The 14,928-nt window shown below is 39.9% G+C and overlaps 1 long non-coding RNA gene across 4 annotated transcripts in view; it reads left to right on the plus strand.

The window, feature by feature from the left end:
* Window positions 1-1,569: 1,569 nt before the first annotated feature.
* LOC308185753 overlaps window positions 1,570-14,928 on the plus strand; it is a 50,135-nt gene continuing 36,776 nt past the window's right edge. For 3 of the 4 annotated variants that reach the window (XR_013943734.1, XR_013943735.1, XR_013943736.1), the window contains exon 1: window positions 4,803-5,180. This is a non-coding gene — a long non-coding RNA (uncharacterized lncRNA). Of the gene's footprint in view, window positions 1,713-4,802; window positions 5,181-14,928 lie in introns of those variants that run through there. The other variant, XR_013943733.1, reaches the window with a different exon arrangement.

Consider the following 14,928-nt stretch of genomic DNA (forward strand, 5'->3'; position numbering starts at 1 on the left):
GATTTACGATTATGATTAAATTTATTGTATCAAGTTGCTCTTTTAAAACCCTTTGTTTTCCAGTGAAGGTGGGGCCGTAAATATCCTGGGAATAGGATAAATGGGATGACATTGCATAGTTTATTCTAAAAGCTTTTTCATTTCAAAGACAGTTAGAAGGAATAACACACACACACATAAAAAGCAAACAACAACAACAAAAAAACTGTCACACAAACAAATCCCATGTAAAGTTTAGTTATCTAATGTCAGTAGATAAAAACACACACACACATACACACACAGCCTCCAAACAAACAACAACAACAAAAGAGAAAACAAAGTTAAGCACAAAACAGCCTGTATGAGTCAGAAAAAGAAGGCACAGATTCAAGTTTTAACTGTGAGAAAAAAAAGCTTTCAGAGAGACTGTCATCTTCCTAGATGCAAAATGCATGGACTCTAAACTGTAACATTGCTGGGAACTCAAATGAATCTTTTGCCCCTTCCCCTTACTCACAGGGGGCATTGTGATAAAATGAGAATACTGTGTATGCTTTACAAAATAAATTTATCAACACCTCATATCATGGTTTGCAGCTGCTGAAGGTCTGGATTATATTCAAGAGATTGTAGGAAGTCATGCAAAACAAATGTGAAAAAGTAAAACAAATGTTTTTTCCAGTGTTACCCATCATAGCAGTGTTTTCATTTCAGTGCTGCCGTCTTGCTATAACCCTGGATATGAACTTGCAATCAAATGTGTGCACATGTGTGCAGCAACTTGCTAAAGCCTTTGCTGATAGACAAGCACCAGTAAATGTTCCTGGGCTGGTTGTGTAGAGTGCTGCTTGAGCAAACTCCCTGCTTGTGGCTGAGGAAGAAAAAATGTTGCATTTCTCCCAGACTGGCTCCTCTACACTGGTCACCCCATTCCCTTCAAGCTTCCTCAGTTCCATCCTGGACATCTCTTCCTCTCCTATAACTGATATTCCTTTTCTGATTCCCCATGCTTACATGCCATTTTGAAGCATGTCAAGATATTGTAAAGTATCATAAAATAATCTGTGCCAGATAAAAACACAACTCATGCACAACAATTTGTGCATGGAATTTTGTCTGCTCTTCAATAGACTTAGAGGTATTTTGAGTGCACTGGGGAGGCATTGTGTAGTATGGGCTGTCTACAGAGACAGTTCGGAGAATAAAGATTTAGCTTTATTCTCTCAGGGAGAGAGAAGAGGAGCCCTGGGCTTGGGGAAGATTGTTCCTGGGGAGAGTGGCCCCACCACTTATGTTTGGATGGGGAGAATAGACGGTGCAGGTCTCCACAGACTCCCAGGAGTGCTCTTTGCAGGCACGGACCTTGACAGGATCATGCTGCAGTAAATTAACTGCTGGGTTCACCCAGAGAAATCAGGAGTTCAGTCAAAGTTCAAGAGTTGTCCTCAGTCAGCCAGGGTTCTCCTGGCATTTTCAACAGGATTTTGAAGTGTATGACTCTGAAGTGCTCTAATCACAGGAACAGGACAACAGGAAACCTCCTCTCAGGAGAACTGGTCAGTGGGAAGGGCTGGCTTAACAGAAGTAAACAAAAATGCTCTAATTGTCTGAGCGGGAAAGTGGGAGGGAGAGCTGGCAGTTCCGTGCTCATTGAGACTGCTGAATGTCCCTAGGAGGTCAGAAGAGTGTGATGGGACCTTGGTGTCCTGCACCATTTTCATGTTTATCTCGTGAGTAATCTTTTGTTGAACTGCTGGATCCTCTGCACTCCAGGAATATGTAAGCTGAGCAACAAAATTACAGCTCTGTCTGGTCCTTTTGTCATCGCACTGAGAGATAGCCCAAGGGCCTGACAAAATTGGTTCCAGTGTCTTTTCTCAAATACTCAGATATATAATTTCTCCTTTTCTGTCCTTTTTTTTTTTTTTTTTTTTTTTTTTAAGATGGATATAGTATATTTGACTGTGACCAGAATTCAGCACTTATATTAAAAGTAGGGACTATATTTGTGTAAGACAAAAAGCAAACAAGCCTAATTTTCCATTGGGTAATGCCATAAATGTGTTTGCACAGTGAGTGCTTAAAAGTACACTGTGTTCCATACAGACAAATAAAATACATGGCCATGCCTGAAGGAGTAGAGACCATAGCTTGGTTTTATGCTGGGCAGGTGTTTTCTATCCTGGCTGCATTTTAACACCAGCCAATTTAGCAATAAAAAGCTCTTGAAAACTCAACAGCACAGTCCAAAATGATGAGCAATTTTCATTAGTTTGAGCTTAAGCATTTTTTTCAGTATAAATTTCTTGGACTGCTGAGTAGGAGATAGATCCAAAAATGAAACAGAATAACGCTTCTCTCCAGCTCTACGAAATCTCTGTCGGGGCCAAAGGTTTGAGTGAATGTATTATATGAAAAAACAGCTTTCATCTAGTACAGAAGCTCTATTGTGCTTCAGAAAGAGTTTTGGAGTCATCTAAATTTTTACTTCTTACCCATGAGTACATAGCCTCAAACAGCTTGTTTTGAAGCTTGAAGTCTGTAATCACAACAGGTCAGGCCAGAATTGTTCCACCGGTATGGATATATGTTTATTTTTGCTTTAAATTGTAACATCAGCCGAAAAATGAGAAGCCTGCCTAAAAGGTTATCAGGTCTAATGCACTTTTACTGGGATAAGGAGGAAATACAGCAGTGGTAAACAAATATAAGAACCTATTGTGACTGCGGCTTAGAATCACCAGGAGACCAATTAACACCTTTTTGTTAGGATTAACCATTATGATGTTTGCTGCAAGAGCCTTAAATTGGTACTTTCTTGTAGTTCAAAGTGTGACTACATTGCAGTTACAAGGGAAGTAGAGATCAAAGCTCCCAGAACAAATAATTACATGAAGGTAAATTCCATCTGATGTAGGAAGCTGCAGAAGTCTCCAAAGAATAGCAAATAGTCTGGCAGGGAGCAGCGTGTAGGAGTGTGAGCAATACAAAAGGGAGGCTTTCAAAGGGAAAACGCCTCCCCTCAAAATGATGGAGTGAATCGGCTGGTCTGAAACCATTTCGTTGTACGGGGCTGCTCTTTGCTGTGTCAGCAGTTCCATTAAGAAGCTTTATTTTCGGAGGTTCATCACTCAGATGAACCAGTGCTAATACGTGGCATAGAAAGTCTGTGTGGGGTCTCTTTCTTTGGCTGGGAATTTTAAAGGTAATTAAGAAGGAAAAAGCCCATTGTGCTATATTTGGTGACTGTTTTATTTTCTTGATGTTGGTCCTATGCCCAGGAGGGGAGGTTGGAGGGTGGGAATAATGGAATTCCCCTCGTTGCCTCCATGTTCCTCTTGAGGCCTTTCAGTGGTGGTTTGCCAATGAGAAACTTGTATTTAAATAAATAACTCTGGAATTAATTGAAGTCTCAGCTTTGATGTACCATGTGTCTAGATGATACTGTCTCTAATTTAGACTCTGGGCCTAAAGTAGAGGGGAATTTCTTTTTTTTCACCTAAAATACGTGAAAAAAAACCTCAAGCCTCCAGGCCATAAGTAAACAGTTATGCTGTTTTAGTGGTTTTCTGAATGAGTCATTGTTTTATTTATTTATTGAATTTTGCTGAAAAACAGCAATGAAATGGGTAAGTGACAGCTGAAGAAGTCAGCTCAAGTTAGTATAGCCTCAAAGAATTGTGGGTTATATACGGAAAAAAAAAAAAAAAAAAGCAAAATTTCAGGGAAGCTCAGACTTTCTATTCTATCACTTTCAGAGCTTACTATTTCTGTGTTATTTATTTTTCCCAGCATGAAGGGTGCCAAAATCTACCTTTAAAGTAAAGGGTTAAAGTGGAGGGAAATGTGTAGTGGAAGGAAAAATATTTTGAATTTTTATGTGTATGAGTGAAAATTATACAGCATAAATGTACCTGTCCTGAAAATGAAATAAATTATTAAGACCTCTATAAATGACACTGCAATTACTCTCCTTCTAATTAGAGGCTAGGAACCTGTAATTCCATAAGCAGCCTCCTCCTTATTCTCTTAGGTTATAAAAGATGTATTCCTTCAAAGGCTGGGCGTCATGGAATAATAAGTTAACATTTCAGTATGGCATTGACTCACCTGTTTTCTCTCAGCTTGCATTCAGCTGACCCCCTGTATTCCTGTCAGCTCCTAAGGCAGATAAAATATTTGTCATACAATTAAATATTTATTGTGTCCTGAGGGTATTCTGAGTGAAATCTGCACTGGTTTAGAAAAAGGTGTGTGTTAGCTGAACTGGGCCAAAAAGCTGCACTGACAGCCTTCTTGCAGCTCAGTTCAACCTCTCTTCAATTTAATTTAAACTGCCAGGCATCAGTATAAATACTACTACATACAGTGCATTTTTAATGCCAGAGGTTTGAAGCTATTTGAATAGTACACTAGTAAAGATGTTGCTACATTTTCCCAATGCATTGTTTAAAAGAAAAGGATCTAGGCCTAGCTATTTTTCTTCCCCTCCCACAGGCAACACAGGGATTAACTGCCACCTTCTTCGTCAAGAGACAGATACCTTCTCTCCCTCCCCAAATTCTTTTTTTCCTAGTGGAAAACTGTAACTACAATACTGACTGTAAAGTTAGCATTCATCAGAATGATTTTATTATTAGAAAGAAATGAACATTTTTCTCTATTTACTTCATTTCTCTCCGTGAGCTGCTGGTGTGTCCCTGGGGTTATGCGGGTGCCGCTTGCCTGGGGGATGCTGCTGAGGGAAGGACAGCACCTGAGTGTGAGGAATGGCATGTGCCCAAGTCCCTCCTAGGGAAAAACAAGCACGTCTTCTTCCCTCTGCCATCTACAAATCGAAGTGAAAGGAGAGTGTGAGGCTGTGTGCTGAGGCCAGCCGCAGCACCCCTTCCACCTTGTCAAGCCTCTTGTCCCATGGCCATTCTGGCAAGGACATAGCATCATCCTTAAAAACTAGCGTATAGACCCACCCAAAAATGCTTGTGATGCTCATGAGGTGAAGGCCCAGCCTCCCTGTGCCCAGCATCACACGACCTCGCCGCGGAGCCTCCAGCCCCACCATGGGGACACAGCTGACTGGGGTGAGAGAAGAGCTTCCCAGCAGCTAGTTGGCACCAGCAGTGAGCAGAGGGCTCCTGCTTCTTTCCCTCGTCTCCGAGTGCAAGGCCATTTCTAAAACCAGCAAATCTGGTGTTTAGGTAAGTCTGATGTTTTGACACCGGCTGACAAAAGCCAGGAAACGAGCACTTTGCACTGACCCTGGGCACCTTGCTAACTCCACCGTGTTTGTTTTCACAACAGCCTGAGCCAGGGACTGAATTTAACTTACGAATTTCCTGGCTTTTGTCAGTTTGCCTTACAGCCATAACCTGGTTTGAACGTATTTCTTTCTGTATTTAATATTAATGTTGGAAGTGCTATTTACAATAGCCATCTTCTAATGAGTGGGAAACAGTACAAAGCCTTTCTGGAGGGGGAACATAAAGTGTTTGAAATTGGTAACAGGCATGGGGGCTGTTGGCAGAGGATCACTTACAATAAGTGATCTTTTTGTTTTTACTCATTAAGAGGTCAGTTTCACTAAAAAGAATAGTTTTTACCCTTTTAGATGCTCTTATCACACAAAAAAAAGGCTATTATTTTACTTGCTGTCTTGCAGAAGCAGAAAGGAAATTATTTGTATCAAAGCAATTGTGAAGAATGTCTTGAAAGACCATTTGGAAATAAAGAGTACAGTTGTTAGAACATGTAAAGGAGAAACTCTTGCTTGGTTCACTTTGATGAATCTGACCATAGCATCTCTTGATGTCTCTTTTTCCCTCTGTTTGAGGTCTGAATATAAAAGCCTGCAATCCTCTTGGCAGTTAACAGGAGACTCATTCTCACATGAGTTGTGCAAAATTCATGCTTCCCTTGAAGCCAGTAACATTACTCACAGGAGATGATTTCCCAACAGTGTATTATCACAGAACTCAAGCTTCATCTAGAACAACATTTATATAGTCAGTGAAACGGTCTCACTTCATTACTCATTCTAGAACAATTCTCTGTAGTTACAAGTGTGGTTGTCTAAGAATTTGAAAAATTAAAGGGAGCAGGCAGAAAAAAATTTATATGTCATCAGAAAAAGTCTGGAAGAAGACAACTCGGAATGACTCTGAGTTATGGTTTCTCAGAAAGAGTGCTGAATGCCATGGGTGCTGAGTCACAGGCACTGTGACCTTTCCCTGTGCTAATGAACCAGGTCCTGGCATGCTATATCAAGTACAGTGTATTCATTTCTGTATGATCTTTTTTTCTCCTGTGATGCATCCATAGGGCACGTGTGTGTGTAAGAAGTGCTTCCTGTGCAGTTCTTCCACCTTGTGATTGAACTAGGTGTTTGTTTGTTTGTTTTTATTGTTTTTTAATCTATATCTGTTTACAGCTGGAGAAGAACCCTTCTGCCCTTTACTGAGGTAGTTATAACGGAGATGCTTTGCAGAGAAGTGATTTCTCCCCTCTTTTCCCAGTTAACATAAAGCTCTTGCCTAAAAAGCTTAGTGAAAGAACCCCCTGCAGCTGGCTCAGTTTCCCAGTGCTAAGTGACCTGCCTCAGCACAGTCATCCAGCCCCCTGGCCTTTCTTCTCAGGGCTTGTTATGCGCCGCACAAATTCGACTCATGTTTTCATCTGGCACAGATTATTTCACGGTATTTTACAATATAGTGACTGTTATTGCAGGACACGGAATGGTCGATGGAGCCCCCATGTCTCTGCTTCTGCTGTTATCGGTGCTCGCATGCAGCAGCAGCTTGGCTTTATCTGGGCCCAGCGGTGCGGGGGGCACCATGCCGCAGGCCCTGTGTGAGGCAGCGCTGGGCCTGGGAGCTGGCTGGGCCAATTTCCCAAGGGATGGAGGGTTTTGTTCTCCCAAACAGGCATCCCGAGGCATTGTGGAAGCCTGGCAGGGCAGCGAGCTGACACAGGTCTTGACACTGCCTGGAGAGATTGTGCTCAGACCCTGGAGATAGAAATTGTCATTTGCTTGTTAGCCTCCTGCTGGCAGAAGCTCTATCCCCCTTTGTTTTGAGCTAAAGGTTCCCTTTCTCTCTCGCAGCTCTTAAAGGTTTCTCCATAAGAACAAAATCAGGGGTTGCTCCGCAGAAGAAAAGGGTTTTTGAACAATGGGTAGATGTACAAAGGGGTGAATGACAGGCTTCGGCTGCCTGACAAGCAGCTGGAGTGAGGGTCCTTTGAGCGTGCAAATAGAAATCATTGTGCTGGGTGTTTGCGGAGTTACTTATTCATTAGGTCTCTTTTCACTAAGTTAATGAACTTACGCAGCCTGATCCTAGTTCTAATTTAGCTGGTGTCAGTCATAGTCCTGCAGAGTCTGGGACAGATCTCTGGATTTCTAAACTAACCCCGAGTGTTACTCAGGCCACTACATTTTACTTGCACACTGGCATTTGGCTGAGGTGAATGTCTTCCACTCTTCTTTTCTTCAGAAAGGCTTCTGGGCTTGACTTAAAAGCAGAGAGAGAGGAGGATCTACTTGTCCTCCGATAGCTTGTTGAAGTTAACAGCCCACCTTTTTTAGACTTATCTTCTTTAAGAGTATCTGGCTTCACCTTTTAGCTATTGTTTCTTGCAGTGCTTTATCCAACCAGCTAAAAAGTGCTTTAGCATCCAGCACTGCTCAGACTGTATCAGAACCTTTCACAGCTGTATTTTTTAAACAGATTTGTGATTCTTTCCAGCTTCTTCTTCAGTTTTCCAATGTCCCTTTCAAACAGAGATAGCTGAACGCTGCACAGTATTCCAGGGTGTTGCTACTGGCAGTGCTTCATACCCAAGGAAATTTTGTAAAATTTTATTTACTCACCCAATTAGGGTGAGTAAATAAAAAAGTAAAAGGGTGAGTAATAAAAAAGTAAAAATTGTACATTCACAATTCACAATAGTATTAAATTAACCAGGATACTGAGGTACCTCTGCACAAAAGGCTTATGTGATTTCAAAGTGCTGTTGATTTTGAATAGGAAAAAAAATAACAGCCTTATTAGTCTAATTTTCTTTAGGGTTCAGGCATGTTCACCTAGGGTTTCTACTTCAAAATGTGTAGGTAATGTGAAATTTGTGTCCAAACCAAGAGCCAAGAGTTGGAAAAGCTTTGAAACAAGCAAAAGAAATTGTGCACATTCAAGCAGAACCCTGTAGAACTGCTCAGTACACAGTTTACAGCTTCATCTCTCTGTGTCTCCGTCTTTGTTTTCCTCTTGCAGGTTTGATTTTTTTTTTTTTTCCTTGTTCTGTCAGTTTATGACAAACCTGTATAGTTCCTGGTATGCAGGGCATCCTAGTCAGTCAAGAACTATCTGTAATGGCAACATGGACATGTGGGGTCAGATCATGGGTTCACTCTGACCTTGAGACTGTCCACAGGGCTATTGCATATGGGAGCTGTGGGGCTGGATGCATCCGAAGAGTGTGTTGAGAAGATGATGTGGGGTTCTGCTGCACTGTTCCCCCTCCAGAATGGTACCAGAGGAGAAAGTTGCCAGGTCAGCTTAGGCTTTGCATGCACTTTGCGTGCGGCTTACTAATCACACTTTGGTTGTTAAATTAATGTAGTCATAAGGGTTTAAGGAATACTTTCCCTAATTCTAACCATTATTGATATTACTGGAAGGATGTTATATTTCCAAAATTACACAAACTTAAATGAGAAGAAAGATGTTCATATGAGAATTGGACTGTCCAGGAGGAGACTGCATCTGTCTGTATTCAAATTCAGCTTATATTGATAAGTATTTCCAGTGTTAACAAGCCAAGTGAATTGTACAAAAGCTGCTGCAAAATGATCATCAGAGCTGATAATAAGTTCATCATTCTATTTTCTTAATATTTCAAATTGGAAGAAATACAACAAAATATTAATTTTGTAATTGGAGGAAACACAAAAAATCCTCTGCTGACTTGACAGCAATTGTCTCACCACTCTGTGTGTGAAGATTCCTTAGTACTAGAAATATCCTACTGGTAATTGCTTCAGCTCCTGTACTTTGTAATGTCAATTAATCCATTAAATGGAGTATGTAGGTTTGGTCCCTGTGGTGTCATAGGGGAATGATTATAAAGTGTAGATGACAGAAGGATTGTAGCATCTGAACAGTGCATACAAAACTGGTGCTGGACAGGGAAGAGTTAGTGAAAGCACATAATTGAGGTGGGAATGCTGCTCAGCTGAGGGCTAATTGAAATGGCTTCTGCTGGGAGGAACAGGTATTGGTTGAGAAGTGGAGGCAACTTGTGACTTACCAGGGCCTTTCTGTGACAATGTAGTCATGGAGAGAAAGAATCTTGTTTGCTCTACCTTGCCTGTTGGTACTGTGAGATATTGATGTAACTCAAGCTGAGTGTTACAGGTGACTCAATGTGAGAGCTACTTGTGTCTGGAAGGAGGAAGACTTTCTTCCTCTTTGTCTCCCTCATGGCTACATACTTTCTGTTCTTGTTTTATTTTTGTCCCTGAGAGTCAGTTTAGTGCACTCATCCTGTAGAACATTAACTTAGTCATCCCTCACGCACTCCAGAAAGAAAAAAAGTAAAGAGTTCTCCACTGGGTTAGCAATGTGAATCAACTCGGGAGGGACTCTAACAAAGTGCCAAGGAAGTGGAAACTAGTGGACAAAAGCAGGATGAGAGAAGGGAGGAGAAAGAAAGTGGGGGTGACAGGTGGTTCGGCATCTCAGTATGCTCTAATACCTATTTGAGAATCCCAATGAGTGCAGAATGACAAACAGAGATGCTGAGCAAAAGAAGAGGGTCCAGCTCTGATTTTAGTTGTGTTTTAGTTATTTCAGATGTTAGCATTGAAGTTCTCAGCCAGAGATTTGCATCCGTGGACATGGTTGCTGGTGGCTGTGTGGAGAAAAATTGAGGTAAGGTGACTAAAGATGTCGAATAACCATGGGACTTTGTAGAGGCTGAACTTGTGTATAGGTGCCTGAGCTCTCTTACCAGATGCTTGATGTATGTCTTAACTCTCCAAGAGATGAATTGATTGGTTCTGGTGAGGCCCTTGTATGTGGCTGAAGCCTTCTTCTGTATAGAATGTTAACTTTGTCAAAAATCCTACTCTTCCTCTTATTTAAGTAGTAAATATAGCTGAATAACTTTTTCAAATATTTTAAAGTGTGCATATAGGGTCTCTTCTAATGACTATTTTAGTAAGTGTCGTGATGAATTGCATAGAGTGTACTGAAATAACTGGTGCTGAAGAGCAGCATCTACACTATGTGCATTTTGTATTATCTGTCTATGTATCTACTATCTATCCATTTATCAACTATTTGTCTGTTTATATTACACTTCTGAGAAGATCCACTCTGGTCCTGTGAGCTGAAAGCCCATTTTTGCTTAAAGAGTACTAGGTATGCTCTCAGAGTGTAGCCTCTAGTTTAGTTTCATCAAAAGGGATCCAGTTCTCATGCCATGAGACCACCTGAAGTGCAAATCAAAATACCGTTGGTGTGGACTATCAGGAGATTTGTTTCTGACATGTGTCTTGTGCACACTAAATTGCTAACGTAGCTTCTTGATGATGTTACTTTGGAAGTTAACATCAGTAAATATAGTTAAAATTACTTTCTTTTTCTGATGCATTACAATGTCTTGTTTTAGAGACAGTCAGGAGCCCTGGATCTGTTTTGCAAAGTATGTCAGTTGTGGCTATGGAGGATTAACATTTGCTACTGCAAGACTTCAGGCAACATTTGGGATTTGTTGTAGTACATGGTAACCAACAACATATGAAAAGGTCTCCAGACTTGGCTCCCAAAAGATAGGCTTCACTGAGAGGAGTCAAGATGGAGTTTAAATATAAGAAACAGAAATACAGCCCTGAAGGAACTTCTCTGAAGTCTCCAGCAAAGCTGGTGAATTGTCTTAAGAATCCAGAGCAACTGCCTTTTTACTGAGCAGTATTTTATAATGACATAATTACACGATTCTTGCTGGAATACAGTGGGATGTTCTGCCATGATTTGGATCACAGTGTGAGCTGACTAATGAACCAGGAGTCAGAAGGGATCTGCTGGTCAAGGAGTTTCAGTAGAAGAACCCTATTTATTTTCAATAAAAACAAGTATTGGTTTTCTTTTTGAGGTCCTCAAGGAAGGAAAAGAAGGGATCACACAAGCCTTTATGAAGTTACTACAGTCTTTATGTAGGGTGTTCATTCTTGGTTATAGCTCTCTGGACTTTACTACATGTACAACAGATACATTTGAATCATTAATTTCAATGTGATCCTTAATGTATTTTTTGTCTAAAAGAGCAGCACAAGAATAAATTGATATAATCTGCCTATCATCTTGGTACAAATGGTTAGCTTTTTGTGTGTCTAGTTTTTTTTTTGTTTGTTTTGTTTTGTAGTATGACATGCTATTGATGTCTTCAGGGTATCTCATAAATACATCATCATTGGCATTAGTGCAACTAACTGAGTTTCATTTTGTTATTTTCTATTCTAATTCTAAGTGTTACACTGTTTTCTCTCCTCTCGGGCTGACATTAATCACTTCAGGAAACACTTTGCTTTGTAGCCGGAGGCCCTCCGTATTGCAAGTGTTTAGCCAGTAGTGATCTGATAAGCTTAGTGCTGAAAGTGAAAAGAGGTTTAATTTATCTTGAATATTGGCTAACAAACTGTTAAGATTTCTTTTCTTTTTAATACATAATTTCTATACAGCTTAAACATCATATAGAACAAATATTCAGACCAAAACGTGACAAGATACAGTTAAATTAAATGTTAAATGAAATACATTACTGAAGTCTTTTTTTTTTTTTTCTTTTCCCTGCAAAATGCAAAGGAAATCTTGTATAATTAGATCATCATGTTTGCGTCATACTATCCAGTTTTCATATCAAACCATCCAAACTGTGTATTAATACACTATTTCTTTAGCTTGACATTCTATGCAACAGCATATGCTTAGAACTAAACTTAAGTGTCAGTTATGATATTGAAGTGTGGGGACAAATGTATAAAAAAAAGATGAATGGCTTGAATTCAAGCATTGCTTTGATTCAGGTAAAACAAACAAGGCCCAAGGAAAGTTGAAGTGGAAAGCTAATTACAAGCACAGGCAGCCCTTGTCAACCTGACATATAAAAGTCTATGAATTTTCACGAGTCCTGTTTTTTAAAGCTTTTGATGATTTGTGTTCCTAAACCTTGAAAGTATTTAAAATGCTCAGATTTTGAGACAGCGTATCTTATGTTATGTTATTTTTAATTTTTTTAAAGATCTCCAAATCAAGCACCCAAAGCTTTGGTTCTGTTCATTCCAATGACCAACCTGTTTTTGTTGTGGTTGTTGTTGTTTGGTTTGTTTTTTGATTCACGTTTATGTTAAATGTACTCACTGGCAGATGCCTGACTCATTTCTGGAACTCTGTCCTTGCCCAACAGAAACCTTACAGGGTATGGGTAGAAGAACTGTTGTGTGACTCAACATAGAGGAGTGGGGAACCCAGGGCTGTAATCCTGCCTTAGTCAGAGGTGTTCCCATGAAGCCTAGTTTCATTAATTGACTAGACTGGTCTTTAAATGGGATTAATTATATGGACCTAACTTCTAAAGCTTGCTGAATGTGAGAAGTAATAAGGTGGGTTATGGGAAATGCATTGGTGGGCAGTGGTTTAGGATGTTTATGAACCTTTCTCTGGGCTACAAAGTGGCTCTCATCTAAGAAGTTTTAACACAGCACTGCGCAGCTCCTTTTATGTCTATTTGTCAGTAAATGGGCTGGCTTGCTCTGCCCTTTATTTTCAGCCTGCAGTCTGATGCCTCATATGTGTATCAGTAGGACAGTAAGAATCATACTAATTGTGGAATTGGCAGCTATGTAGGTGAAAATCATGAAAATACAAAAGGGAGGCACAAAATTACAGCTACATGGTGTACTTCTGAAATAAAACCTCGAGTTCTGTGGAAGGGATGAATTTGGTAGAGTTTGGATTTCTATGTTAACAGGGTTCCAGATCTTGACAAATTCAATTCACTCGCTGGAAATTTATTATGAAAAGCATCTGGATAATGAGGCTATCTCATTAAGTCAAGCATAAATCAAGGTGTGCTATGAGGCGTCCTTAGTTTTTTTTTTTTTTTTTTTTTTTACCCTGTAATGTTAAATATTTAGAGTCATTGGATTTGAAAAAAAAACTCATTTTATCGTACATGTTCCCTGTGGTGTCCTATTCTCAACTTGTATTGTAGCATTTTCCTAGTAGTTGTGCAATTAGCATTCACTTCCTGCGTTGATTGTAGTCATTTATAAGCTGTGAATCAAGAGGAACCTTAACCAAACGGCATCATAAATCTGACCATCACATTCTCATTTAGCCTTTTGGTAGTAGGCTTCAGTGCTGGTTGCAACAGATGTTGACAAGCTACAGTTCAGCCCTCTGATGACAGTCAGTGAACAAAGTGGGACCTATGATGTGTATGCTGATGGTAGTATGTTACGCTAGAGAGAGGAGGAGGAAACTGAAAGAGTCTATTGGGATTTTCTGAGTAAAATAACTTACTTGGGAAAAGGAACCTTCTAATTAGTGGTATATTGTCATTCTGTTTCAGTTTTAATTCTGCAATTGCTTTTGATGTTAGGCAACTACATAGACAACTTAGAAGAGGTGTGAGAATCTTCTTATTTATGGATCTCTGCTTCTAGTTTCTTCTACATTAAGATGTGTGGCTATAAATTCCTGCTGTTTCTTAAAAGACCTACCTCTCTTCCTCATGCATGAGAAAATACAGCATTTAGAAAAACAGCTCCTATTCCCTAGCTGGTACTTCTAAGTGTTACTGCAGTACAAACAAACAATACCGCTGGGTGTACAGCTTACAAATCTTGCTCTCAGCTGGTCCAGCTGAGGGATTACTCGCCTACTGATGCTATGCATTGCAGAGTTTTATTGAAAGCTTTCTTCACTTTGTAGCAGCCTCTGTGCAACTGGTTCATGATCTTGCAGAGCAGGCAGCTGGCTGACAGTGTTTCATTGAGCTTTAATTGAGAAAATCCAAGTCTGAGGAAAATTAGTGTAGTAGTCTCAAATGTTTTAATGAGATAGAGTCTTTCTATGAGCTTAGTCTTATTAGGTTTAAAATTTATTTTGCAAAAGAAAAAGAAAATACTCAACAGGCTGGAAAAAACAAAACAAAACAAAAACAAACTCTTGAGTAAAGCAGGCTGTGATCTTGTTTTAGTCTAAACTCAAATACGCCATAGTTTAGGAAGTTATTTACTAGGGGTAAATGGCCACAATGCTAAATATCATGGAATATGCAACCTTCATATTGGTTTAAGAGACTAAAAATACATATTCCCCTAATATTTGGTTTGAGCTAAGGGAAACTGATTTGCCACAAGTTGTCTATCAAGAAGCTGCTAGTTCTAAACAGACAGACCACCATGACAAAACTTTGAAAATGAAGACAAATCTTGTTGCTGTAGGGAAAGTTGCTTTTCTCAGGAGTGCCATGCTATGCTTTATTTTGTTCACTGTGTGAGAAAGAAGTGAACAGATGGATTGGAATATTTCTTAGTTCAGGGGCTTAGCTGGACTGCAGTGTAGATGCATTTTTGTATATTTTGAACCATTAGAAATCTTCTCAGCTTGCAAGTCAGAGAATACCAGGAATACACTCTGAATGACATTGGCTCCTGCGTGTATTTGTTTCTAAGTTTAAAAGCTGTAGTTTATCAATACAACTATTTCCAGCTGAGAAAACCACTCTTTAGTTTATGAAGTTTTATTGGCTGACACAGCCTGACAGTGTTGGAAGCCAGAGGCTGGCATGTCTCCCTGCGATGCAGAGATGAGACACAGGCAGCAGAGGGTCAGTCTGTCTCAGGAAGGAAGATGCCAAAAATGTGATGTGCATGAAATTGCT

The sequence above is a fragment of the Anser brachyrhynchus genome, assembly GCF_964034855.1.
Source record: "Anser brachyrhynchus genome assembly, chromosome: Z".
Lineage (NCBI taxonomy): Eukaryota > Metazoa > Chordata > Aves > Anseriformes > Anatidae > Anser > Anser brachyrhynchus.